Source organism: Melozone crissalis, unplaced genomic scaffold (assembly GCF_028551555.1).
Source record: "Melozone crissalis strain CALT ecotype California unplaced genomic scaffold, PUWL_Pcris_2 ptg000066l_1, whole genome shotgun sequence".
Taxonomy (NCBI): Eukaryota; Metazoa; Chordata; class Aves; order Passeriformes; family Passerellidae; genus Melozone; species Melozone crissalis.
The window spans coordinates 3630086-3656452 of NW_026535844.1; the positions used below are offsets into that span (position 1 = coordinate 3630086).

General features: G+C 50.6%; 1 pseudogene; it reads right to left on the reverse strand.

Moving 5' to 3' along the window:
• LOC128945470 (zinc finger protein 208-like) overlaps positions 1-26367 on the reverse strand; it is a 463302-nt pseudogene that overhangs the window by 405494 nt on the left and 31441 nt on the right.

Below are 26367 nucleotides of genomic sequence, written 5' to 3' on the forward strand. Positions count from 1 at the left end.
GCCACCCCTTAGCTGCTGCATCCAGCTGCTTAGAGAGGTAGGGTGTCGCAATACGACACAAAATGAACGACACTCACACCCTGAGATGTCCAAGGCAAAAAATGCACATTTTTTTCTGGACCTCGATATTTATAAAATTCCAAAAGCATCCACGGATTGGAGGATGAAATTGCCACCTCTCCAACCACACTGGTCAAACAAACAGTCCATCAATTCTCTCCTCCTCCAGAAAGGACTGCAAAACAATCATTATTTACATGAAAAGTGTGTAAGAAACTCCATTACAAAAATGTAAACATCAGAAGGCTTAGAAGAACCTTCAAAGAACAGGGCGACATCTCACCCTTTTTCCATTAAAAAAAAAAAAAAAAGAAAGAAATATGAACAATGTTAAAAGGAAAAATGAACAATGTTCAGTGTCCACTCATGGAGGAATCATCGGAGTGATCACTCACACCATCTGTATCTGAGTCATCACTCAATGATTCATCCACTTGATGACTTTCAGTTTGGTCACGGTTTCCATTTTGCCCGTGTGCTGGATTCTGTCTCTGCAGTCGCAGGTCAGGACGAACACACTTCAAAGGTACCCAGGGTACCCCAGTATCTGTGGATACACAAGCATACCCACGCCCCAAAGTGATAAGGTCATAGAGACCTTCCCACTGTTTGGTGACTAAATTCCGCATCTGAACCTTCGCTTGAGGCTGACGTGTCTCGTCCAGAGCCTGCAACGAAAGGTGATGATTCAAAATGACAGGATTTTTTGAGTTCTGTGGCACAGTAAGATGATTGATGGTGTACAAAGCTTTTGCCAACTGACTGTGTGGGGTTTTACCCTACATTCCCCATTTTTGTTTCTGAAGAACCCGCTTCAGAGTACCACAAGCATCTTCTACAATAGCCTGACCAGTCGGAGCATGAGGGATACCAAACCTGTGTGACACACCCCACAACTGCAGGAACTGCCACATCTTCTGTGATGCATAAGCAGGACCATTGTCTCCTTTCCACAAATCATACAGAGGAGACAGTTGTGTTTTGGTCAGTCCCAAGTACGGACGTAACCAAGTGATGACACCTACCAGTTTCTGGGCATCATTCAGTGTCTCCACCAAATGTACAAATTGCACCTCCTGGTGTCGGATTGTCTATTCCAGAATTTTGACCCCCAAATACTTCCAAGGAGGTTGTTGTTGAACCTTTTCTGGAGCCACCTGCAGCCCATGAGAATACAAAGCATTGAGCAACTGAGGCTTAATCCTCAGCAGCTCGTCCTGGATGCAGACACTAAAATGTCGTCCATATAATGATACAGACGTGCATCAGAAAACTGCTTGTGAACTCCAGACAAGACACAGGCCACATACCATTGGCATATGGCCAGAGAATTTCGCATTCCTTGGCGCAAAACTTTCCATTGATATCGCTGTGTGGGCTCAGCATTGTTAATTGCTGGCACCGAGAAGGCAAATTTTGGTCTGTCATCAGGATGCAAAGGAATTGCAAAAAACAATCCTTCAGATCCACGATGAGGACTGGCCAGTTTGCGGGAAGCATGGTGGGCGACGGCATGCCCGCCTGCAATGTTCCCATGCTTTCCATCATGGCATTGACCTTTCAGAGGCCTTGTAACAACTTCCATTTCCGGTATTTTATCTTGATGCAGAAGACAGGAGTGTTCCAGGGACTGGTAAAAGTCTCCAGATGACCCTGGTCCAACTGCTCCTGCACCAGATTTCGAAGGTGTCCTAGGGTGACGTTATGATGCTTGTGTCCCCATTCATGTGTTCTCTTAATGCTGGATATCATGTTCTGTGCCTTTAAGACTGGCTCTGAGGAGTGAAAGTTTTGTTTGGGTATTCTTATCAGCCTGGCGGGACACAGAGAGACTGCGGGTCTTGATTTTGCTGCTTTTGCTTTTTGCTTTGCTCTCTCTCTCTCTGCTCTCGCTTCTGCTTGCTTTTGCTCCTGCTCATTAACTTGTTTAGCTAAACAGTCCAAATTCCTTCCTGGACTGTTTGTCCTCTCCTCTTTTTCGACCATCTCAAACCTGCTCCAGACTGGGACCTGGGAACACCGAGAGTTTGCACCTTGTGGCTGCAGCAGCTGCCCCAGCGCCGGAAGGACTGAGAACAGAGCAACCACCCCCGAGAGAGACTTTCTGAATTTGTCACCTTTTTCAGAGCGGTGTCATCCGGTATTGTTCATTCTGTGTGCTGGGGGGTGCTGTGCCTGTTAAATAAACAGGTTCTTTCCACTTCTCTCTGAGGAATCCTTCCCAAACCGGTTGGGGGGATGGGCCGTGTGGGTTTGCTTTCTGGAGGGGCCCCCTTTAGAGATTCTCTACCAAATTTGCCCTAAACCATGACAAAATTTAGCGCCCATCCTGACTGCATTTTGGTTGCTATTACTCTGTGTTTGTATAAAGCAGTTAATAGCCATGCTTTTTGAATTCATAATGTCTGTTGGGGTGAAGGCTTGCATGCATTTCTGGTCCCTAAGGTTTTTTGAGATTTTAATACCTCTGTGGTCCCTACGTTTATTTTCTTACCCAGAAATAGCTTTAATATTGTCCCTAATATGTAGTTTTTAAATCAGAGGGGCAGCGACCAGAATAGCTATCCTGCTGGGCTTGGTGGTAATGATGTGTAAAAAGTTTATAAACATGCTAGGGTCTGCTCCAGGTATGAATGGTTCGTGGCTATGGTTATGCATCCAGTTTGTTAGAGGAGGAGCAGCAGGGGATGAGGCTTTTCAGCCTTTGCTTTCCTTCTTCTCCTATGAATCTGTTGCATCACTATTGAAGGATGTTCAGTTTCCCCTCAATGTTAAAGAAACCATCTTCCTGGTATTGAGTCTGGTAACCTTCATCTATACAGCCTGCTGCTTCTCTAGGATGAGGGCTGAGATTTCTAGACGGGCTGATGAGACCCCTGACTCAGGAGTTGACCCCGGTGTGGAAAATCCTAAGTGGTGTGGGAAATGGGAGGATATGGACCAAATCCTGAAGGAATTCTCTGACCCTATAGTCTGGGATTTTCCCCACGAACAAATTCAGAACCCAGCTGAGGTGGGGAAATATCTGAAAGAGAAGTCCCAGGATGAGCCTAAGGAGAGGAAGGTCATTGCAGTGAGCTGGGCCCTGGCTTGTGCTCATCGCTCACTGCTAGATCCTGTCGGGCAGCAGACAGAGGCAGAGGGGCAGGAAGATAAATCAGCAACTGTCCCGGTGACTCAGGCTGCAGCCAACACTCCAGGCTCGAAGCCAGCAGCCAAACCAGATAGTGAGCCTAAGCCAGCAGCTAAACCAGAAAATAACCCTCAACCAATGGCTGTTGCTGCCAGCACTAGAAGTGGGAAATGCACGGACAAGACCAATCGACCAGTGGATGATGAGGATGATGATGATGAAGGAGAAGGAACCTCAATGCCTCCTGACATAAAATCAGGAGTCAAAGCAGCAGGTGCAAGATCAGATGCAAATATTGAGTCCTTTACCCTGAAGGACCTTTGTGGCTTATGGAAGGATTCCATGTGGGGACGGGGTCTGTTTCTATTGCTGGTGTGACAGGGGGATCAGGATCACAGGATTTTACTTTGGTGGAAGCTGAGGTGAGCCTGACTGGAAATGAGTGGAAGAAACACCCTATTGTGACTGGCCCAGAAGCCCCATGCATTTTAGGTATAGACTTCCTCCGAAGTGGGTATTTCAAAGACCCAAAGGGACTCAGATGGGCATTTGGAATAGCTGCTGTAGAGACAGAGGGTGTCAAGCAGTTGAACAGCTTGCCTGGACTGTCAGAAAACCCATCTGCAGTAGGACTTCTGAAGGGAGAAGAGCAACAGGCGCCAATTGCCACTTCCATAGTGCATCGACGACAGTATAGAACCACTCGAGATGCTGTGATCCCCATCCATAAGATGATCCAAGAGCTGGAGAGCCAAGGGGTGGTCAGCAAGACCCACTCACCCTTCAACAGCCCCATTTGGCCTGTGCGAAAATCTGAAGGAGAATGGAGACTGACTGTGGACTACCGTGCATTGAATGAAGTGACTCCACCACCGAGCGCTGCCGTGCCAGACATATTAGAGCTCCAGTTCGAGCTGGAGTCCAAGGCAGCAAAGTGCTTTGCCACTATAGACATTGCCAATGCATTTATCTCCATTCCCCTGGCAGCAGAATGCGGGCCTCAGTTTGCTTGCACATGGAGGGGAGTGCAGTACACCTGGAACCGACTGCCCCAGGGGTGGAAGCACAGTCCCACCATCTGCCATGGACTGATCCAGACTGCACTGGAAAGGGGAGAGGCTCCAGAACATCTGCAGTATATTGATGACATCATTGTGTGGGGGGAACACAGCTGCGGAAGTGTTTGAGAAAGGGAAGGAAATCATCCAAGTCCTCCTGGGAGCTGGTTTTGCCATTAAAAAGTCAAGGTAAAGGGACCAGGTCATGAGATTCAGTTCCTGGCAGTGAAGTGGCAAGATGGACTGTAGTAAACCCCATACATTTAGCAAAAGCACCATGGAGAATCTAACAAAAGGAATGCTGACACAGCAGCAAGGAAGCTTCCTGACTCCATGGACATCTGCCCTATAACCTATCTCTATAACCATGTAAGGCAATGCCATGGTAGCCTTTACCTATCGGTCATTTTATGGTCCCCCTAATCCCTTGCCATTGGTCAAGTTTGGATACTTGCCAAGCCTATAAAAGTAGCATGCTGTACCCTACTAGCTCAGAAGAAGAAGAGCTGAGACCCTTCGCGGACCCCCAGATAAAGCCTTCTCTGTGGAACAGCTTCTGCCTTCTCCTTCTCCTCTCTCCGTCTGCTGCTGCCTCAAGCCCGGGGCTCCACTACCCAGCAAGCAAAGAGCTGAGGTCCTAAGAGCTGCTAATCACTATAGAACTGAATATCACCAGGCTTGCTAGAAAGGTAGCCCCGTGGCATTGGCCTGAGCTGGCTTCGGGCACCCGGTCCCTCCTCAGGGGCTGAGATCCTGAGCACCAAGGCTCTGCTTCATGATAAGGCTGATCGGAGGCCTTATTAATGGACGGCATCAGATTCCTACAGACGTAATCAACAAGATCACAGCGATGTCTCCACCCACCAATAAGAAAGAAACACAAGCTTTCCTAGGTGCCATAGGCTTTTGGAGGATGCACATTCCTGAGTACAGTCAGATCGTGAGCCCTCTTTACCCGGTCACCTGCAAGAAGAACGAGTTCCACTGGGGCCCTGAGCAGCAACAAGCCTTTGCCCAGATCAAGCAGGAGATTGCTCATGCAGTTGCCCTTGGCCAGTCAGGACAGGAGCAGAGGTGAAGAACGTGCTCTATTCTGCAGCCAGGAACCATGGCTTGTCCTGGAGCCTTTGGCAGAAGGTGCCTGGGGAGACTTGAGGCCGACCACTGGGATTTTGGAGTCGAAGCTACAGAGGGTGAGAAGCCAACTACACTCCCACAGAGAAGGAAACCTTGGCTGCCTATGAAAGAGTCCAAGCTGCCTCAGAGGTGATTGGCATGGAAGCACAACTCCTGATGTTCAAAGGAAAGGTTCCCACCCCCCACCACACCACTGACGCTACATGGAGTAAACGGATTGCTCTTATCCCACAGTGCGCCCGTATTGGAAACCTGAATCGCCCTGGGATTTTGGAGATAATTACAAACTGGCCAGAAGGTGAGAACTTTGGTCTTACTGATGAAGAGCAGCAAGAACCAATGACACAGGCTGGAGAGGCTCCTCCCTATAACCAATTGCCCCCAGAGGAAACGCGCTACGCTCTTTTCACTGACGGTTCCTGTCACATCACAGGGATGGACCAGAAGTGGAAAGCAGCCGTATGGAGCCCCACATGACAGGTGGCAGAGGCCGCTGAAGGAGAAGGTGGATCAAGTCAACTTACAGAACTCAAAGCCGTTCAGCTGGGCCTGGACAATGCTAAGGGAGAGAAATGGCCAAAGCTCTACCTCTACACTGATTCATGGATGGTAGCCAATGCTCTGTGGGGATGGCTGGAGAGGTGGAAAAAGGCCAACTGGCAGCATAGGTGTCAAGGTTTGATGCTGGCACAATGCCAGTGTCCCCATGAAAATATATGCTCCCTGGTGTCTGCTGTGAGATGTCACCAGGAATAAGCAAAGCAGGCCCCCACTTAGAAATAAAGAAGTGAAACCTTTATTAACTAAACTACAACTCTAAGTAACAAGAAACACACAGGGAAAATGAAAACTTTCCAAAAACATTTCCTCCCCCTCCCACCAGATTTCCAATACATCTATTCCCCAAATCACCAACTCTCGGTCCATCACCACCCTTTAGGTAATCAATTCTCAGTTCATCAAGGGGAGAGGAATCCTTCATGTGCCATAGGCTTCCCCAGGAAACACCGCTGAAACCTCGTGTGTTTCCACGTCACTCGTGGCACCGCCCGGAGAACATCGTGACATCTTCCTTCCATGTCCAGTGCTCTCACCACTGCACATGGACCAGAGCTGCTTCTAGGGTTGTCCTTCCAAAAAGGGCACAGTCTCACCTTTGGGACACCTGTGCCCCCCAAATTTCACCCCCTGGGGCGCAGGGGTACCAACACTGAACCCTCTTGGCTCTGAGCCATTGCCTCCCCCTGGATGCAGTCTCTGTGTCACAGGAAACATGGTTCTGTCCATGGCTATACAGGAAAAGTCCAGCTAAGGCCACTCCATCATCTCTTCCCACCTAAGATTCTTCTCTACTCTCCCGACATCTTTCACTTGCCCAGACCTTCACACTTGCACATTTCCTTCCTCCATTTCATCTCTTATCTCTCTTCTAGGAAAGGTTAATGTTCTGCAAAGTTTTCCTTGTCCGAAAAAGGGTTAAAAGCTCGGGCTCTACCCACCCAAAGCTCCCACAGCGGCAGCCGGCAGCCGGGCTGTGCTGCCAGCACAGGATGTCAAATTTCACGGTGGCACAGGCGCTCTGTCTCTCTCTCTCTGTCTCCTGGGGGGGAGGTGTGGCTGCCCGATGCCTCTCGGGGCTCTTCCACCCTTCCATCCTCGGGCCAGGCCTACCTCACCCAGCCCCAAACCAGCCAGGAGCTGGGCAGGGGAGGCCTGACCTGCTTCCCTCGCTGGAACCCAAGAGAGCTTCCCCCCGGGAGTGCTCTGCTTTTTAACCCCTGAGTTCTCAGAGGCGTATCCAATGTCCCCAGTGGCCAAACCAGCTGCCAGTATTCAAATGTGAGCACCTACTGGCCTGACCACTTCATATCCCAGAAAACTGACTTCCTCTCAAACCACAACATCTATATAATCTCAGTCCAGTTTATCCCAGTCTGTAGGAACCCAGTCCATTTGATACCAATCCATATTTTATCCCAGTCCATATTTGATCCCTGTCCATAGCTTATCCTAGTCCATATTTGATCCCAGTCCATAAAATCTGTCATATTTGATCCCAGTCCAAAGTTGATCCCAGTCCAAAGTTGATCCCAGTCCAAAGTTGATCCCAGTTCTGATTTGATCCCAGTCCATTTTTTATCCCAATTCATATTTGATACCAGCCCGTATTTGATCCCAGTCTATATAAGCTCAGTCCAGTTTATCTCACACTGTAGGATTCCAATCAATAATTGATCCCAGTCCATATTTGATCCCACTCCATATTTGATCCAAGTCCCTGTTTGATCCTAGTCCATATTTGATCCCAACCCCTATTTGATCTCAGTCCATGTTTGATGCCAGTCCGTACTGCCCTGCACACATTCCAAAAGTCTGCAATTCCAGCTCCCAGCCAGGAAAAGATGTTCCTGCCCTTGAAGGGAAATGCAGCAAAATCCTACAGAGACATTTCCCTGCCAGCCTTCAGGACTTCAGCTCCTGGGACCGGGAATTAAAATAATAATTGGGAAATAAAATAATAAATAATCAGGGGAGGGTCTGTGGGGACAGAGGGGTCATCTATATCAGGGCAGGGGTCAATTAAATCAGGGCAGAGGTCAATTAAATCAGGGAAGGAGACAGCTAAATCAGGTCAGGGGTCAATTAAATTAGGGGAAGGGGAATTAAAACAGGGAAAGGTCAGTTGAATCAGGGGAGGGTCTTTGGTGGAAGGAGTCAATTAAATCAGGGGAGGGGTCAATTAAATCAGGGGAGGGTCTCTGGTGGTCCGTGGGTCCACCATGGAGACACTGAGAGAGAAACAGAGCAGGCACAGAGAGGCAGGAGAGAAAAGGGGACACAAAGACAATGAGCTGAGAAGGCGGCACTCTGCAAACAGAACTGCAACAGACTGAACATGAACAGGAGAGAAATCAGTGTCTCAGAGTTTTCTTTGCTGTCAAATACATCCCACACACCCAGCCCCACACAATCTCCATCCCACCACTCTAAATCATTTCCCAACTTCATCTCAGCCTGATGGCTGCGGAATCGAGTGAGTTTGGCATGGGACTGAGTTTTTTGAGGTGGGTTTGAGCTCTTTTTGGGGTAAGATTGAGCTGTTTTCACTGGGATTTGAGTGGTTTGGAGGCGACAGATCCATTCCTCTTGGCTTTTGCAGTGCAAAGAGATGGAGAATAGAAAAAAATTAAGGTGAAAATACAAGGCGAAGCAGCCAGGTGTGTTCTCAACATGGATAACAGGGAATGTGGCTCACCTGGGCTGTGCCCAAAGTGCCTCCTCCAGTGGGGGATGGAGCTGGAGCAGCGCACCAAGCTCTGCCTGCACTCGGGGCACTCGCAGAGCTTCCCTTAGTGGTGCCTCTGTTGGTGTTGGGTCAAGCTAGAGCTGCTGGAGAAGCTCTTCCCACACTGGGGACACTCATAGGGCCTCTCCCCAGTGTGGATGCGCCGGTGGGTGATGAGGTGGGAGTTGCGCTTGAATCCCTTCCCGCAGTCGGGGCAGCGGAAGGGCCTCTCCTCTGTGTGAATCCAATAGTGCCGGAGGAGACAGGAGCTGGTCGGAAACCTCTTCCTGCATTTATCACACTCGTAGGGCCTCTCCCCAGTGTGGATGCGCCGGTGCTTGAAGAGGGTGGAGTTGTGCTTGAATCCCTTCCCACAGTCGGGGCATTGGAAGGGCCTCTCCTCTCTGTGAATCCGATAGTGCTGGAGGAGAATGGAGCTGGTCTGAAACCCCTTCCCACACTTGGAACATTCATGGGGCCTCTCCCCAGTGTGGGTCCTCTGGTGCCTGATTAGGTTGGAGCTCCGGCTGAAGCTCTTCCCACACTCCCCACACTCGTAGGGCTTCTCCCCAGTGTGGATCCTCTGGTGCACAATCAGGCTGGAACTCTGGCTGAAGCTCTTCCCACACTCCCCACACTCGTAGGGCCGTTCCCCAGTGTGGATCCTCTGGTGCCTGATCAGTTCGGAGTTCCCCCTGAAGCTCTTCCCACACTCCCCACACTCGTAGGGCCGTTCCCCAGTGTGGATCCTCTGGTGCACAATCAGGTCACAGTTCCGCCTGAAGCTCTTCCCACACTCCACGCACGTGTGGGGCTTCTCCCCATCATGGAGCTGCTCATGGAGCACCAGCTCCGAGCTCTGGCTCCATCTCCGGCCGCCTTCCCGGCCCAGGCTGGCTCTTTCCCCCTCAGATCCCCACCGGCTGCGTTTGCAGCCCCTCCTCGTGCGGCATCTCCGGGTCTTTTCCTCCCCGTTGGCTTCCTGCGCCGTGGAGCCGCTCAAAACGGCCTCTTCCACCAGGTTCTGCCGCGGGCATTTGTCCTCCCTGCTCTCCATGCTCAGCTCCTGCTCTGGGGGAGGAAGGACAAGGACAGGATGGGATTTCCCTCCGTGCCACAGGCAAGGGCAAGGAGATCCCCCCAGGGCTGAGCTGCAGCCAGGGCCGTGCTGGGCTGGGAGATGGAGCAGCACAGAGGGGAAACGGGCACTGACTTCCTCCTCACCTGCTTCAGTGTCCCGGGGCATCTTCCTCTTCCTCGCAGCCTCCCAGGCCTTGGCAATGGGAAATCCTGGTTTGGGGAAAACAAGGGATGAGAGTGTTTGTAGGAGCACTGGGGGATAGGACAGTCGGGACAGACAGAGATGAGAGAGCTCTGCAGCCAGGTCGTGGAACTTGCGGTTTATTGCAAAGGGCCTGGGTGCAGGGCCCTGCTTGGAGCTGCCAGCCACAGCTCGGAGCAGGCCCGAGAGAAGAGAGGGGTAGAGAGGTTAAGAAGGTAAAAGACTAAGACAGGCAAGAGCATAAGAGAGTAACGTTCCCATTATAACACAATAAATTTTCTTCTGTGTTGAATATTCTATTTCTCACCAACCAATCTAGTACAAGATACAAATCCTACAGAATTTACATACAGTGTGTAAGAATCATTACATCACCATACTCTGTTACATTTTACACCCTAAAAACTCCTCTTTGGACCCCTTCTATTGAGCTAGCAAGGTCTGCTCTGACCCTTGGACCTGTCATCAAGCAGAGGGAATTGTTTCATCAGAAGGGGGTTACCTTCAGTCAGGCCACACCATTGTTTTCCAGTTGTTCACTAACTGAGGTATCTCTTTCATTTCAATCTTCCTTACACTTTCTATATTCTCAAAATCTTTTTCCAGACAATCATATTTATAAGGCTTTCCTGTTTCACGTCCCTCAACACACATTGAGTTTGAAAGTCCCTTTTGCCCAACTCCATCTCTACAAGTCACTGGCCATCTGGGCTCCAGAAAAACCTCAGAAACACCAAGATTCAGCCCTGAAAAAGCCTCCCAGGAGTTCCCCGTCCCTGGTCCCTCCCCTCTGGTGTTTGGAGGCTCCCCCCTGTCCCACCAGCTGGGGATCACGCTTGGATTGGGGGACCCCCTTGTGCCCGGTGCCCGCCCTGCCCAGGCTGCTGGCAGTCCCAGCAATGCCAAAAGCTCCCCCCGCTTCGCTCTCCCCATTTCGGGATGCCGGGGCTGTTTGGGCTCCCGGGTTCCCTTCTCCCCTCATTCTCTGCTCTGGGCTGCAGCGGCTCCAAGGAGTCCCCCCTGCCCCTCTCCAGGCTCTTGAGGCTCCCGCCAATGGCGGCGCCCCCCCCTCTCTGGGCTCCCCACTTTGGGCTCCTGGGGGACACAGGGCTCTGCTCCTCCAGGCTGCCTCGGCCAGCAGCCGCCACCGTCACCCCCCGATGTCCCCCCAAGGGGCCTTTTCCGCTCAGCCTTGGACTGTTTCATTCTCCAAACATCCCCCCAAAACCCCAACACAGGGACCCCCCAGGATATCCGGGCTGAGCTCCCCATCCCCGCTCACCAGTGCGATGGGGGGATGATGATCCCAGAGGTGGGGGCTGCGAATTCAGGCAGGGATCGACCGCGTGGTTCCCTCACCTCAGCCTTGATCCGTGTTCGTCCCTCCTCTTCCTCTTCCTCCCACTCCTCCTCTTCCGTTCCCCCTCCTCCTCCTCTTCCTCTGTCTTATCTCCACTTCCTCCTTCCCTTTATCATTGCCCTTCCCTCCCTCCTCCTCCTCCCCCAGCAGCAGCCACACCCTCGGTGCCCCATTCCCGCAGCCCTCGCAGCCTGCGGCAGGAGCGGGGATGGAGCCGGGACAGGTCGGGATGGGCAGCGCGGGGCTCTCGGCTGCTCCAGCCGCTGCGGGCGGGGGCAACCCAGCCCGGGCCAAAGGAGAGAGAAACTGGGCAAACTGGGGGCAGAGCACAAAGCTAAGGGTGAAGCAGAAAATGGAGCTGAGTTATGTTAATATTAACTCCAAACAAGGAAAAACTGGAAATTCCAAAGTTTAGGGAAGCCAAGAAAATAATAATTAAAAAAGATAGGAAGTGAACAAGATAAATCAGGGAAATGGAAATTTCTTGATGGAAGACAATCTCATAATAAAATGTGATTACTAGGAAAATATTAAAAGACTTGAATGAGAAAACCCACTGGGGTAGTCAAGCTTTGTGTGATCATTTTTTAAGGAACTATGCATGCACTGGGACTTTTGGAGTAGCAAAGCCAGTAACTGAGAAATGTTCAATTTGCCAAAGGAGAAATAAAAAGGTGAAGAGAAAAACAACATTTGGAGGTCATGAGTTAGCTGGTTGACCATTTCAAAGTATCCATGCAGAAGCTTAGATTTGTTAGGTTCTGGGTTTATTTGTAAAAAAAAAACATTTAATCTAGAAGAAATAGAATATGCCATATGTTAGAGAGGAGATTTTAGGAGAATAAAAATCTTTAAAGTATCAGAAAGCCCCGAGAAAAAAAACAAGAAAAGAAAAAGGGGAAATGAAAGGGAGAGGAACAAGAGGAAAAATCATAAAGAGAGCGGGATCCTCTGCAGGTCTTGCCCCCTCCGTTCGCGGCCCAGGCGCCTGTCCCGGGTCCCGGCTCGCTGCCCGCCTCAGCTCCGCCTGCCCCGGTTTCCATCCCAGGTGCGGCCTCACTGCCCAGGGCAGCTCCACCTGCCCCGGCGCTGTCGCTCAATTTGTGTGCCCTGCTCCCACTGCCTGGCCCGCGGCCGCTCTGCCGGCCATGCTGGGCAAGATGGGGGTTGCTCTGTCCTGCCGCCTGCTCTGAGGTCACCGCGCCCACTGCACCCAGGGGGGGTCCCAGCCATCCCATCCCCGGCTGCCCTGCCCGTGCCACCTGCGCTGGGCACCGCCGCTGCTGCCGGGCTCTCCCACCTGCCTTTGCTCTGCCGGCAGCGGCCGGATCAGCCGCCATCAACCATGTGGGGGCTACCCACGCTCCACCTCGGGCTCCACGGGAAGATCCCCCTCTGGCGATTCCGGCAGCAGACCCTGCCCACACTCCCACCGAGCCTCAGCGGGATATCCTCCCCTGACCCCGTCCTGCTCTGAGTTACGTCCCCTTGGTAACCACAGCTCCGGCTGTTCAGGGAAACTCTCTCTCTCTACAGGAAGCACCTAATCGAAACACTAGGAGCTCAGTTAAAAAGCAGTCCTCTCCAAATTCTTTCTCAAAACATGGGAGAAAGCCTATAGAAGGTAAAAGAGTGAAAGAGTTAGATGAAGGGATTGCTCTATTTCCGTTCAGAGAGGTTCCCATGGGAGGGATGCGCTGCCCCGCCCCGCGGGAGCCACCAGCGCCCCTGCCGGCCGTGCCCGGAACTGCACCCAAGGGCAAAGCGCCGCAGCCCAAAGGCCGGGACTGGGTCCGGGCTCTGTTTGCTGTCAGTGCCGCAGCTGTTGGTGTTTGTTTGCTTTATTATACACACTAGTAAAGAACTGGTATTCCTATTCCCATATCTTTGCCTGAGAGCCCTTTGATTTCACAAGTCTAAAAATTAAGAGGGAGGGGGTTTGCATTCTCCATTCCAAGAGAGGCTTTTTCTGCCTTCCCGACCAGACACCCATCTTGTAAAGCAAGACAAGCACCCACAGGCACTGGGGTAGCTGCAGGAGGGGCACAAGAAGGCCCTGCAGCACTTGGGAACAAAGGCACAGCAGGTGAATGCAAGAAGGGGAGCAGCAACAGGCCAAGCTGAAGGCAAAGGCCAGGGCACAGCTCCTACAGCCCCTGAGGGATCAACCCCAGGGCCCAAGGGGGCCCCAGCACCCAGGGCACGGCTCGGCCACAAGCACCTGGCAGAGGCATTGCCCTCCTCACCAGGGGAGAGCCCACCCAAACAGCCCCTGGCAAGGAACCAGGGCTCCAGCTGCAGGGCACAAGGACACTGCAAGCACAGACAGCAGCACCCTCAGGACCAGCAAGTCCACCCCTTGATGGACATGGATTGGCAGGGCTGTCACAGCTCCCATCACACCAGGGACCCTCCACACTGCAGCCCTTGAGAACATTCAGGGTGGGTCTCCATTGAGAGGAGGCATTTCCTGATGGACACAGGGGTCTCTCAATCCACTCTGAATCTTAGACCTAAGGGGGGGGAAAATGCTAAAAATATGTTTCATTAATGAGGGGATAAGTGGGAAAGATGTATGGTTTTATTCAATCACTGTTACGAGATCTGGGGGATGGGTTTGAAATGCGTGAATTTTTATTTGCTCCTAATTGTTATCGTGTTTTACTGGGAAGGGATTTGATCGCTAAACTCGTAACACAAATTAATATTATGAAAAGGGATACAGAGGCCGGTCCTGTTGTACCTCTGTTTCAAATGTCTGACGAGGCCTATCTGAAGTGAACCCAGAAGTGTGGGCAGCCCCAGGAAAATACGGAAAACTAGGTATGCAGCCTCTCCAAAGCACTCTGAAGTAACCAGGACAAGTGGTGTCTAACAGCAACACCCTGTTCCAGGGGAGGGAAGGAAGGGCAATCAGACACAGCGCAGGTCACCGCCCCATGCTCAGCTCAACCCGCCCAGCTGTGGGTGCTGGTGAGAGCCTGGCACTGAAATGCCCTGAGCAGGAAGGCTTCAACATCTTCTGCTGACACCATGGCACCTAACAGGGGGGCAAAAGCAATTCTCACTGCTTCAGCAACCACTGGAGCAGATATCAAGGCACATTCTCCCACAGCAAGCTGGGCTGGCACACAGCCTGCCCTGGCACTTTGCTGCTGCCAACACCCAGCCAGGACATCGGCTCCTGCCTAAGGAGTGCAAAGCAGCACCACTGGTGGCCAAGGGGCCCATGCCAAGTGTCCCTGAGGCCAGAAACAGCCGCCAGCACAGCTCAACACGGGGGGACCCCTCAGCCTGGCCTCAAGGGCTCTGAAGCCCCGCAGATTTGCACTTCCCGCCCGCAGCAGGAGGATGGGAGGCCGCCCCTGAGCCTGCCCTGAAGGCAACGCAGCAGCAGCCAGGGCTCCACAGCGGGCCAAGCCCCTGCGCCTGCCCACAGATCCTCGCCTGGAATCCTCTGCAATCCTGGCCACCCTCCTCTGCCATCTCCAGCCACTGGGGCCAAGCCTTGCTGCCACTGCTGCAGCTTCAGCGCTGGCTGGGCCGGCACTGCCACAGCTGCTGGGGAACACCACGGCACAATTCCACTCTGGAGTCACTGACACCCACACTCTGGGCTGCCTGACATTGCACTGCTGCAAAATGTACGAAGTTTATTTCTTCTAAATCTTCTTTCTCTGCTCAGAAGGGTCTCTCTAGTCAAAGGTTTGCCTTGGGAAAAGGAATTTTAAAGGTTTTATTTAAGGGCTGCTACACCACTCAATGGAGATGAGTTTAACATCCCAACAGACTGGGAATAGCCCAAAAGACACCCACAGAGATAACGACCAGCAACAAAACATCAACACTGCCCAGCAGCAAACAGCAACCAACAGCTACCCCAGACACTGCCCCCGGCAGAGCTGGAGACACCTGGGCTGGAAAAGTCTGAGAAGGAAATCCAGGAGTGTTGAGACGGAATTCACATCAGAGTCAAAGAAATCCGGGTCCAACAGGAAACCAAATACTAAAAACTTACACAATTGGGAACAAGGAACATTAAAGCAGTGGATTTAGACTGGTTCAGACTACATAAAGTTTAGGAAAAATCCTGAAAAACTCACATGGCATGGAATGATTTTCTCTGCACAGCCGGGCTATTTGTGAAAGAAATTATTTCTGTTGCACATCCTGGCCAGAACCAAGGAATGCCTTGACTCTCTAACACTGAAGAGATTCTTGCAGAGTTTTTGTTTTCCCTGCAGTTTCAGTGACAAAATTACAACATGAGAAAAATTTTTCATAATATTCCCACTTAATGTTGTCAGGTAGGTTTGGAACAGAAGTGTGACAATCAAGTTTTCGTCTGGGTTTTTCCATGTTCTCCTTTATGTAGCTTTTGCAAAATTGAAGAGCTTTAACCGTAATATTTTGAACTCGTAAATAGTTAATACTTCTTAAAAAAAGCAGATTTTGAGGGTGCAGCCACATGTGACTCACCAGATGGCTGCCCTGGAAGAGAAGCTTCATTCCAGGCAGCCTCCAGAGGAGCTTTAGAAATGCAAATGAACACTGCTGGGCAAAGGGTGGACAATGCACCTGGGTCTCTTGCCTGGGGCAGGAATTGGGCTGATTCCCTCTGCCCCTCACCCCAAGCTCTGCCTGCTGGCACTGATGGAATTTGCACAGCTCAAGGCAGAGCCCAGGGGGAGGATATCTGACCCTGCAACAGAAATGGCTGAAGCTGCAAAGGGAAACAGCAAATGGAGAACGTTGGGAAAACTTCACTATAAATAAATGGGGGGAATCATCTCTCTGCCCACTCCAACATGTGCTGTCATTGTCTGTGTTATATAGGGTATATTAGAGTACTGGGGGTTTTTTGCTACCAAAAATTCGGGGAAATCAGTTGGGAATCCAAGGATTTGATGATTTAATTAGAGAAAGGCAGTCAATTGATGCAGCCCTGGCTGGAGAGAGTGGCCAAAAATGGAGAAAAGATGAACGGCCAGCAGAACAAATCCTATAACACCATGGACCAGCCCCTGGGAACCCAAACCAATTCATATCAGGAGCCACAGAACCCATTTCTCATTTCAATGGCATCATTAGATTACAAGCTCTGCTCGGAATAATAACCAACCAGACAGCTCCAGCTCCTGACCTTCCTGCTGACCAATCCACTGAAATGAGGAACACAACACTTCACCATGGGATGGGATCAGATCATCTGTTAGCAGAAAAAGGAGGAGGATTCTGGAAAATTAAATGACACAAACTGCTGTTGGCAAAAAGATGACAAAGGAAAAGTCGTGAAACAGATAACAAAGGAAATAAGAAAGCAGCTCATGTACGGATTCAAATGCGGAAAGAATGGGAATGGGACACGGTTTTGTGGCTCCCTGGCAGACCATGGGTTAAACGAATGCTGTTTCTCCTCTGATGTGCTGCAGCAACTCTCATCTTTTTACCATGCTCCACACCTTGAGAGTGCAGCTCATTCAGCAGCTGAGGGAGGGGCCAGGGACTCGTAGATAAGGAAGCAAGGGGCGAAACCACCAGCTTCAATAAATGTTACTAATTAACATGGAATGCTGCTCACACAAAGTCCCGCTAAATTCCTGAACTGCCAGAAGAACAAGGATTTAACAGAGCCATGAATATCGGCTGTTATACAAAAGTGGGGATGCACATTAACGAGGACATGCAGTTAGCGGATCGGGAGGTCTGAACCTTCCAAGCACCTCAGCCAGGGGGCAAGGGGAGAGGGAGATGAGGCCGGCAAAATGAGGATAAAAAGGAGGCTGCGAACTACAACAATGGCAGAGAGCGCACGGCAAATGCCCCACGGCCTCTCCCTCTGCTCAGCAATAAAGTCACTTTTACAGGACTCCTCTGTCTCCCCTGGGCACAGAAACCTCCGGCCACAGGAATTTCCCCGCACAGCGCCGGGCACGGGGCAGCCCCCTCTGTCCCAGCCACAGCAACCGGGCCGAGCCAGCGCTGCTCCGGCAGCGGCTCCTGCCGAGGCAGCGGCCGCAAGGAGACCGCGGGCAGCCGCTCCCGCAGCGCCCTCACGCCAGCGGCAACACGGGCCGGACACGGCACAACGAACCCGCCCGAGCCCCCTGCCGCCCCCGAGGCCCGCAGCCAGCCCCGAGCCCCCGCACAACCCAGCGCGGCTCCCACCTGCGCTGCGGCCGCCTCCGAGCTCCGCCGCCGCCTCACCGCGCTCCGGCCGCTGCCGCCGCTCACGGCACCGCACACACGCTCCGACAATGGCGCCGCGGCCCAGCCACGGCCGCCCTCAGCCCGCCACCGGGGCCCTGCTCCGCCCCGCTCCCACCAATCAGCGCGCCACAACCACGACTGACGCCACCATCGCCCAATCCCAGACAGGGGCGGGCTCTGCACACAGCACAGCCCCGCCCCGCGCTCTCCGGGCCCCCCGGGCTGCGTGAGGGCAGAGCCGGAGCTGAGGAACAGCCCTGGAACGGGCCCGGGCCTGAGGGGGATTGAGCTGAAAACACGAACAAACTTCTCCGCACCTCCCGCCGCGGCTTTCCCGGCACTGTGGCTCCGGTGGCTCCGGCTCAGCGGGAAGCCCTGGAGCCTCACTTCTGCTGTCCCTAATTAGGAGCATCAGGGCATCGCTTTGATTTCCCCCAAAAAGAGAAAACCGCCCCAAAGCCCTGTGGATGAGTGGGGGAGGGGAGAGATTTCTGGCAAAAACTCCCAAAACTCAGAGCAGGATAATGAGAAGTAAGTGAAGAGCCTTAAATGCAGCTTTCCCCCACGCCTTCCTCCTTCCAGCTGCACCTCCTACCCCGGCAGTGCCGCAGACAGGGAATGGGGCCGGGCTCAGTTCATGCCCCGGGGCTTCTCCCTCTGCTCAGGGACAGGAGTCGTTCCCCTGCTGCACCCTGGGCTCTCTCCCACCGGAGACTTCTCCAGGAACTTCTCCGAGCTGAGTCCATCCCACGGGGCACAGCCCCCTCCAAGTGCTGCAGCGTGGGTCACTGTGCCCCGGGGTCAGCCCTGCCAGGACAGGCTGCTCCAGCGGGGCCCTCTGGCCGCGGGGTCACAGCCTCCTCTGAGGCATCGCCGTGCTCAGCGTGGCTGCTCCGGGGGCTGCAGGGGGATCTCTGCATCCCCGTGGATCTGCAGGGGGATCTCCGCATCCCCATGGATCTGCAGGGGGATCTCTGCATCCCCACGGATCTGCAGGGGGATCTCTGCAGCCCCATGGATCTCTGCATCTGGCACTGGCGTATTTGGAGGCACCAGGAATAGGCTGAGCTCTGCCTGAAGCTCTTCTCACTTTGCCCAAACCCTTCCCAGCCCAGGGAGGCTTTTACCTCCTCACAGCTCCCCGGGCTGCGTTTGCAGCCCCTCATCGGGTGGGATCTCTGGGCCTTTTCCTCCCCACTGGATTCCTGCGCCGTGGAGCCGTTCCAAATGGCCTCTGCCACGAGGTTCTGTGGCAGGGATTTGTTCTCCCTGGTCTCTGTCCGAAGCTCAGTGCCTGAGGGAGGAAGGACAAGGAGAGGAAGAGACAGGGAGAAAGGAAAAGGAAAAGGCAGGAGGAGAGGAAGGAACAAGAAGGAGCAAGGGAGGAAGGAGATGGGAAAGGAACATGGATGGATGAAGGACAGAATGAGGAGAAGAAGGAGGGTGGACAAGGAGAAGATGGGATTTGCCTCCATGCCAGAGGGAAGGGGAAGGAGATCCCCCCAGTCTATCCCTGGCAGGATGGCGTTGGCAGTGAGGCTGTCCTGCAGCGATGCTGGGCTGGGAGATGGAGCAGCAGAGAGGGGAAAGGGGCAGTGATTCCTCCTGCCCTGCCTGGCTGTCCCAGTCTGGAGCGTCCTGGCGCTGCCGAGGCCCTTGGAGCGTCCGGCACTCTGGAGCCCGAAGCTCACGGCTGCTTTATAAAGCTGACAAAGTCAGCAGGATGGGTCTGGGTATGATCGGCAGCAAACTGGGTTTATTGGTACAGGAACAGGGCACAGAGCTGAATAGGGCCCAGGGACAAAGACAGGGTGTAAGCTGAGGGCACAGGGGGTTTTTATATGGGGTAGTGAGGGTGGAGCTGAGGGTCAGGGTCCAATGGATATGGGGGAAAATGGTGCAAAGGAGGGGTTAAGGGTCAGGTCAGCTAATAGGGAAACAGGGGCAGAGGAATGCAGTAAATTAGAGCCAATGGAGGGACAGAGAAGGAGAACATTCTAGGGACTAACCAGAGATGGGTAACAGGGGTTTAACTAGGGTAATTAGGCTAATGGGCCAATGGGGCAACCTAACTTTCCATAAATCAGCATGTGCCTGCAGAGATCAATGGGAGAAGCAAGCTTCTCATCATAACCTTGAAATGTATTCTTCTTATTGGGGACCAGTCCTCCACGGGTGGGAGATTGAGACTGCCATGGGCCTCCACACCAGTGCATCTTCCTTTTCCATCGCAGCCTCCTTCTCCTCCATCCAGACAAAGGTTAGGATTGACAAATCCTGGCTTTGAGGGAAGAACAAGGGGTGAGCACCTTGGGTTTGTGAGAAATGAGCTTCGCTCTTTAGAATTTTTGAAAGTTTAATAAGGAAAAATAAGGGACAAGTCAGTAACAGCGCTGGGTGCTTGGCAATGGCCAGAGGCACACCGGTTAACCACAGCAACTCTTCTTGTCTAGTTTCTCCAGTGTATTGCTCAAATACATATTCATAATGGTTATACACATTCAAACATTTCTTTGAACTCGTTTACATGCTCCAGGAATTCTTTACGTTGGTTTAACACCCAACTCGCCGTTCTAGAGCACGTGCAGGAATTGTGGATTGCTGTTTTGAGGGTTGTGTGTCACTCCCTCACAAGGGCCCCTGTTCTGTGGTTTCAGCAGGTGACAGTTATTGACAGTGCAAGGGTCAGTGGCAGGGCTCCTCATCACATCCCTTCCTTAAATGTTATCTGACCATGCAGATGGTTTTAGCTATTTCCAGAAGTACTTTAAATGAACATTAGATATTTCACAAAAATATGTGTTGTTATTATTATTATTATTATTATTATTATTAATATTGTTATTGTTATTAGTATTAGTATTATATTATTGTTGTTATTATTGTTATTCTATTGTTATTATTGAGTTATTATTGTCATTTATTTACAAAAATATAAGAATTAGTTATTATTTCACAACTACAGCTACTTCTGCAAACGTTAACATTCTAATGCACAACACATGGCATCCACTTTAATGTTTTGCAAAACCCAAAACTATAATGTATGTTTTTCACACTGTCCACAGACTAAAATATCATCTATAAATGATGTGCTGAGGATACGAGCTACACAGGGCCACGGCATTGGCCACAAAAAGCTGACAAATTATACTACAGCAAAAGCAGTTAAAACTGATTACAAACTGTACTGTATCAAAATGGTTCTGATTAAGGATGTTTTACAGAAGTCAATACCTAATAGCAAAAGCCAACACTACCTAGTTATTTATACCAAACCCAGGGCAGGTTTTTCCCTTGCATGAAGCACTTGGGCCTTCCCCGGGCCCCTTCTGCCCTCGTGCAGAGCCGGTGGCATTTTCCAGCACACCCAGTTTGTAACCAAGAGCCGGGTGCAGCCCAGAAGGCTCCAAGCGCCTCCTTCCAGGCTGACTCTGCAGGTGCCGAGGCTGCTCTGGGCTCTGCCAGGGCTCTGCCGGGGCTCAGCTCTGGGCCAGGCTGGGCCCGCTCTCCCCTCACATTGCTCCGGGCAGCTGAGGCACAGTGGGAGAAGGAAGGGACACGGCAAGGCAGTTGAGGGTTAAGAGAGTTTTTATTCAAACAACTGCCATAACAAACAGGCTGTCATAAGAACCATAACAAACAGGCAATCCTAACTACCCTAACCAACTAGTAGTGCTAACTACCATAACTAACTAGTTGTCCTAACTACTAGAACTGAAAGCTGTCCTCAAGGGCTTCATCTCCTCCGCTGCTCCCTCAGTTCCTTTGCTGCAGTGATCAGAGGTGTCAGGCTGGAGAGAGGCTTGGCTGATGATAAAAATGGGTGCTGTCCAAAGGATACAAAGGAAAGAAATGAACTGTTACTTTCCAGAGTCAAGTTCCTCACAGGCTCTGTTGCAACAGGACAAAGGGAAATGGTTTGAAACTCAGGAGAGGAAGCAGGCTCAGATTAGATCTAAGGAAGAATTTTTTAACCAGCAGAGTGGGGAAACACTGACAGAAGGTGTCCAGAGATGTGGGAGGTGCCTCCTCCCTGGAAACATCCAAGCTCAAGGTCAGGCAGGGCTCTGAGCCCCCTGAGCTGCTTGAAGATGTCCCTGCTTGCTGTGGGGCACCAGGCCCAGATGAGCTCCAAAGGAGCTGCCAAGCCACAGCAGGCGAGGATTCTGCTTGCTCTGCGTGTGGAACGCAGCCAGACTGGAGACTGTCGGAGGGGGCCCCACAAGAAAACCCCTCCCTGGCGCTGCTGCTTCCCCTGCAGCCCCTGGCCCTCAGCTGCAGCAGCTCCTGGGCAGCCCAGCGCCGCTCCTCGTCCGGCTCCAGGCTGCACTCGAGGCAGTCCCGCAGCAGAGCCGACAGGCGCCGGGGCTCCTGCAGCTGCGGGGCCCCGTTCTGCCGGATCAGAGCACGAGCCTGCAGGGAAAGCAAACTCAGCGCTCCCTTCACACCCACACGGGCTCACATCCACCCCGGGGCCTCAGCCCCAGCTCCAGGGGCACTTTCCTCCCTGCCACAGATGCTGCTCAGAGCTCATTTTGCTATGCCAGCCAAACAACCCAAACCTTGGGGCTGCCACAGCCACTGCAACATCCAAATGATCTCGCCTTGAGAGCCAGTTTCATTGGCTGACTCTGTTAGTAGGAACCTCCATCAGAAATAGCCCATTTTGCTTCTCCAAATGTGGACACCAGCTTTACAGGCCATTTTCTAGAGTCAGTGTGGTCTGCCTGTGTTATTTCAGAGGATTCTTACATCAAGTGCTCTCTGCAGTGCCACTGACACTCAAGTAAATGCATTCCTGATGCCCCATCCCAGAAACTGCCAGGCAAGAAACAGGAGGTTTGTGATGCTGAAAGCTCAGGCTTGGTGACAGAGAAAGTAGCTTGGACTAGGAAAGAAATACGTTAGACTATGAGTGTAGTAAACCCCTCAAGTTTAGCCAGGGCCCCTTGGAAAATAGAATGCTGACACAGCAGCAAAGAAGTTTCCTGTCTCCAGGGACCACCGCCCTATAACCTATCCCTATAGCCATGTAAGGCAATATTGTGTTAACCCTGCTATTGGTCACTTATGGTCACTCTAACCTCTGGCCATTGGTCAGGATTGGATCTGGGCCAAGGGTATAAAAGTAGCATACTGTACCCCTACTAACTCGGAAGAAGAAGAGCTGAGACCCTTCACGGAACCCCTGCAATAAAGCCATACTCGTGGAACAGCCAGCGTCTTCTGCTTCTCCTCTCTTTACCGTCTGCTGGAGCCTTAGGCCAAGGGAAAAAGCTGCCTAGCAAGCAAAGAGCTTGAAATCATAAGAGCTGCCTAATCACTCAGAGCTGAATATTCCCTGCTTGCTAGCGGCTGACCCACGGCCTTGGTCTGAGAGTGAGCTGGCCTCTGGCACTCAGTCCCCCTGGGAGCTGAGCTCTGGAGCTGTAATAGCTTGCATAGGATAAGACCAAGAAAGGCTCATTTAAGTGGCCACCCAGCGTGTTGTCGGACCCTGGCCCCCAGGGGCGAAGCGTCACCGGAGCATCGGAGCCTTTCAGGGCCTCCTGTTATTGCCTGTTCGGGAAGCCTCTCCTTCTGCGAAAGGCCTTTTCGTTTTAGAAAATCCTCTCTGTGGAAGGCTCAATTTGACCCTCAACAATACATCTGGACGAGATAAAATCTGAGGAGAATTGAGGAGCAGACACCCTTCCACAGACCCCTGACCCCAAAGGACGTAAGTATTGCTTAAGATTGCGCACATACCTTTGGGTGCTCTAAAAAACCTTTTTCATTTTTTTCTTTTTTTTCTCGTTTTTCTGTGGAAAGGGCTTGAAAAATCATGGGTACTTGTTTAAGCACCCTAAGACTAACCATACTTGAGAGAGAGTTATATTTAACCATTGTAGAAATCTTATCTGTTAACAATTTCACTTTTTCTAAAGGTAGTCTGTCAAAAAAGACTCTTAAAAAATTTGTATCTTGGATTGCACTGCATTTTCCTTAAACAGATAAGACCACAATTACTGAAAATTCTTTCTGGGATACAGTTAGAAACACCATTTATATGTCTCAAACAAAACAGGACTTTTCTGTTACTAACTTCTTACCTTTATTTCATATAATAACAAAAACGATTGAAAAATCTAATTCTGAAAAAAGTTCCAAACTAACAGATCTTTCTGGTGGAATCCATAAAATTCCCTCAGGTTCCTGGAGTTGGCCAGGTTCCCGGAGCTGGCCAAGTTCCCGGAGCTGGCCGAGTTCCTGGAGCTGGCCGAGCTCCTGGAACTGGCCAAGTTCCCGGAGCTGGCAGAGTTCCCGGAGTTGGCAGAATTCCCGGACAAGAGTACAGTGTCCCTGCCAGGAATCTGGATTTGGGCAGAGTGCCTGGAAGGTTTGGATTTAGTGATTTTTCAGAATCAGAAAATATATTGGTTAGAAGTAAAGGTCAAACTGTCATTGATCAAAGTGACAATTTTGATTTTCCATTAAATTTACCGGATTGGTCATACATTAATCAGAAACTAGAAAAAGATTCGGATTTAAAGGAACAATATCTTGCTTTACCAGTAAAATATGGAAGAAATGATAGAAATCCAAAATATGAAAGACTTGATCATCATGATATAAAGGATTTACGACAGGCTTTGAAAGAAGGTGGATTTTCTTCTCCTTATTTTAATAGTGTGTTGAAAAATACTTTTAACTCTTATGATTTAGTTCCTGCTGATTGCAGGAATGTGGCCTCTCTGATCTTAACCAATTCACAGTACCTACTATGGGAATTACAATGGAAAAAACTACTTAACAAGTTGTTTGAAGGATATGCAAATACTGATTATGCCAATCTAGATGTTGCTCAATTAGCTGGTGATTCACCTTACAATAGGCCTGAAAATCAAGCAGCTGAACTGCCTTGACCTGTGTTAACAGACATTAAGGATGCTGCTAGAAAGGCCTTGCTTTCACTTGAGCCTGCTGGCTCACATTTAAGCTCTTATCCACTGATCAAACAAGGTGAAACTGAATCTTATGGTTCTTTTTTGGATAGATTAACTCAAGCAGTTGAAAGGCAATGTCCAGATGAACAAGCCCGCTCTTATATCATTCAAAATCTTGCTTATGTAAATGCTAATGATGAATGTAGAAAAATTATTTTAGCTTTGCCTGATCAGCCTCCAACAATTACACAGATGCTAACAGCTTGCAGTAGACTTATGGGTTCACAAAATGCTGCAAATTCACAGGTCAATGCTTTGGAAAAAACACTGGAACACAATTTGACACAACGAATGGATAAAATTGAAATGCTTTTAGGAAAACAAGAAAAAGGTTGGGAAAATTCTGTTAATGCTGTACAAGTAGACCCTAATAAAAAGCCTGTCTGCTTTGCTTGTGGTAAACTAGGGCACCTCAAAAAGGATTGTCGTGGGACAACAAATCAACCTTCTATTTGCCCTCGATGCTGAAAAGGAAGGCATCTTGCTAAATTCTGTCACTCACTATTTGACATCAATGGCAACCCACTGTCGTTAAACTTCAGAAACAGCGCGTTCCACCGCGCTCAGACACAAATTGTGGTACCCACTGGCAATCAGATCTCAGACCAAATGGTGATGGCACGTCAGCCATTTGTCTCTCAACCAGCCCAACCTCGAATGATCCCAGCTCAGCAATTCCAAACACAAGGGTTGAATTGAGTTCCTCAAAACTAATTCATCTTTTAAATAATTTTTGCTGGGTGAATATTACCACTGAACTGATCAAATCTTGTCAACAAGGACAAGATTTTTTAATTTTGGGCAAAGCAAACAACAAATTTCTGGGACTGTCGATCTTCCCTACTATTGTTTCAGTAAATTATAATGAAGAGCTGATGATTTTAGCTCTTGCATTTGATGTTCCTGTGGTAATTCCACCAAAAACACCTATTGCTATTGCATTTCTGGCATCTGAAAATGTGTCTCCTAATACCTCAGGTCCAGAGGTTTTCTGGGTGCAATGCTTGAACCGTGACCATCCACAATTAACTTGTAGCTTGACTCACTGTGGTAAAGCAATTTATGTTACAGGAATGCCTGATACTGGTGCAGATGTTATTCTGCACTGTGATTTCTCACGTGTTTTGGCCCAATGACTGGGATTTAGTAGCTCCTTCAGGTTCTCTTTCAGGAATTGGAGGTGCTACTGTGTGTATGCAAAGTGCATCCATGATTGACATTACAGGTCCTGAAGCAAAGACTGCAAGAGTGTGTCCTTTTGTTGTTCAGAAGCCTCTCACTGTCTGGGGGAGAGACGTCCTGTCCCAATGGGGAGCAAGACTGGAAGTGGGCCTGTAATGAAAGCTTTGTCGAAACCTGAAACTTTGAAGCTCACCTGGAAAACTGATCATCCTGTGTGGGTCGACCAATGGCCTTTGATTGAGACAAAGTTGAACATTCTTAATAAACTGGTAAAAGAACAATTACAGCAAGATCACATCGCTCCCACGAGCAGTCCCTGGAACTCTCCAGTTTTCGTCATCCACAAGAAGGCATCTAATTCCTGGAGGTTGCTGCATGACCTGAGGAAAATTAATGAAGTGATTGAAGACATGGGTCCTCTTCAACCTGGACTTCCTTCTTTGCCCATGATTCCAAAACATTGGCCTCTCGTTATAATTGATTTAAAGGACTGGTTTTTTTCATATTCCACTTCACCCTGATGACGCTCCAAGATTTGCTTTTTCCACTCCCGTCATCAACCGAAGTGAACCCGTTCGAAGATACCAATGGAAATCGCTCCCACAAGGAATGAAAAATTCGCCTGTAATTTGTCAACATTTCGTTGCCCAAGCCTTGCATCCTGCCCGTC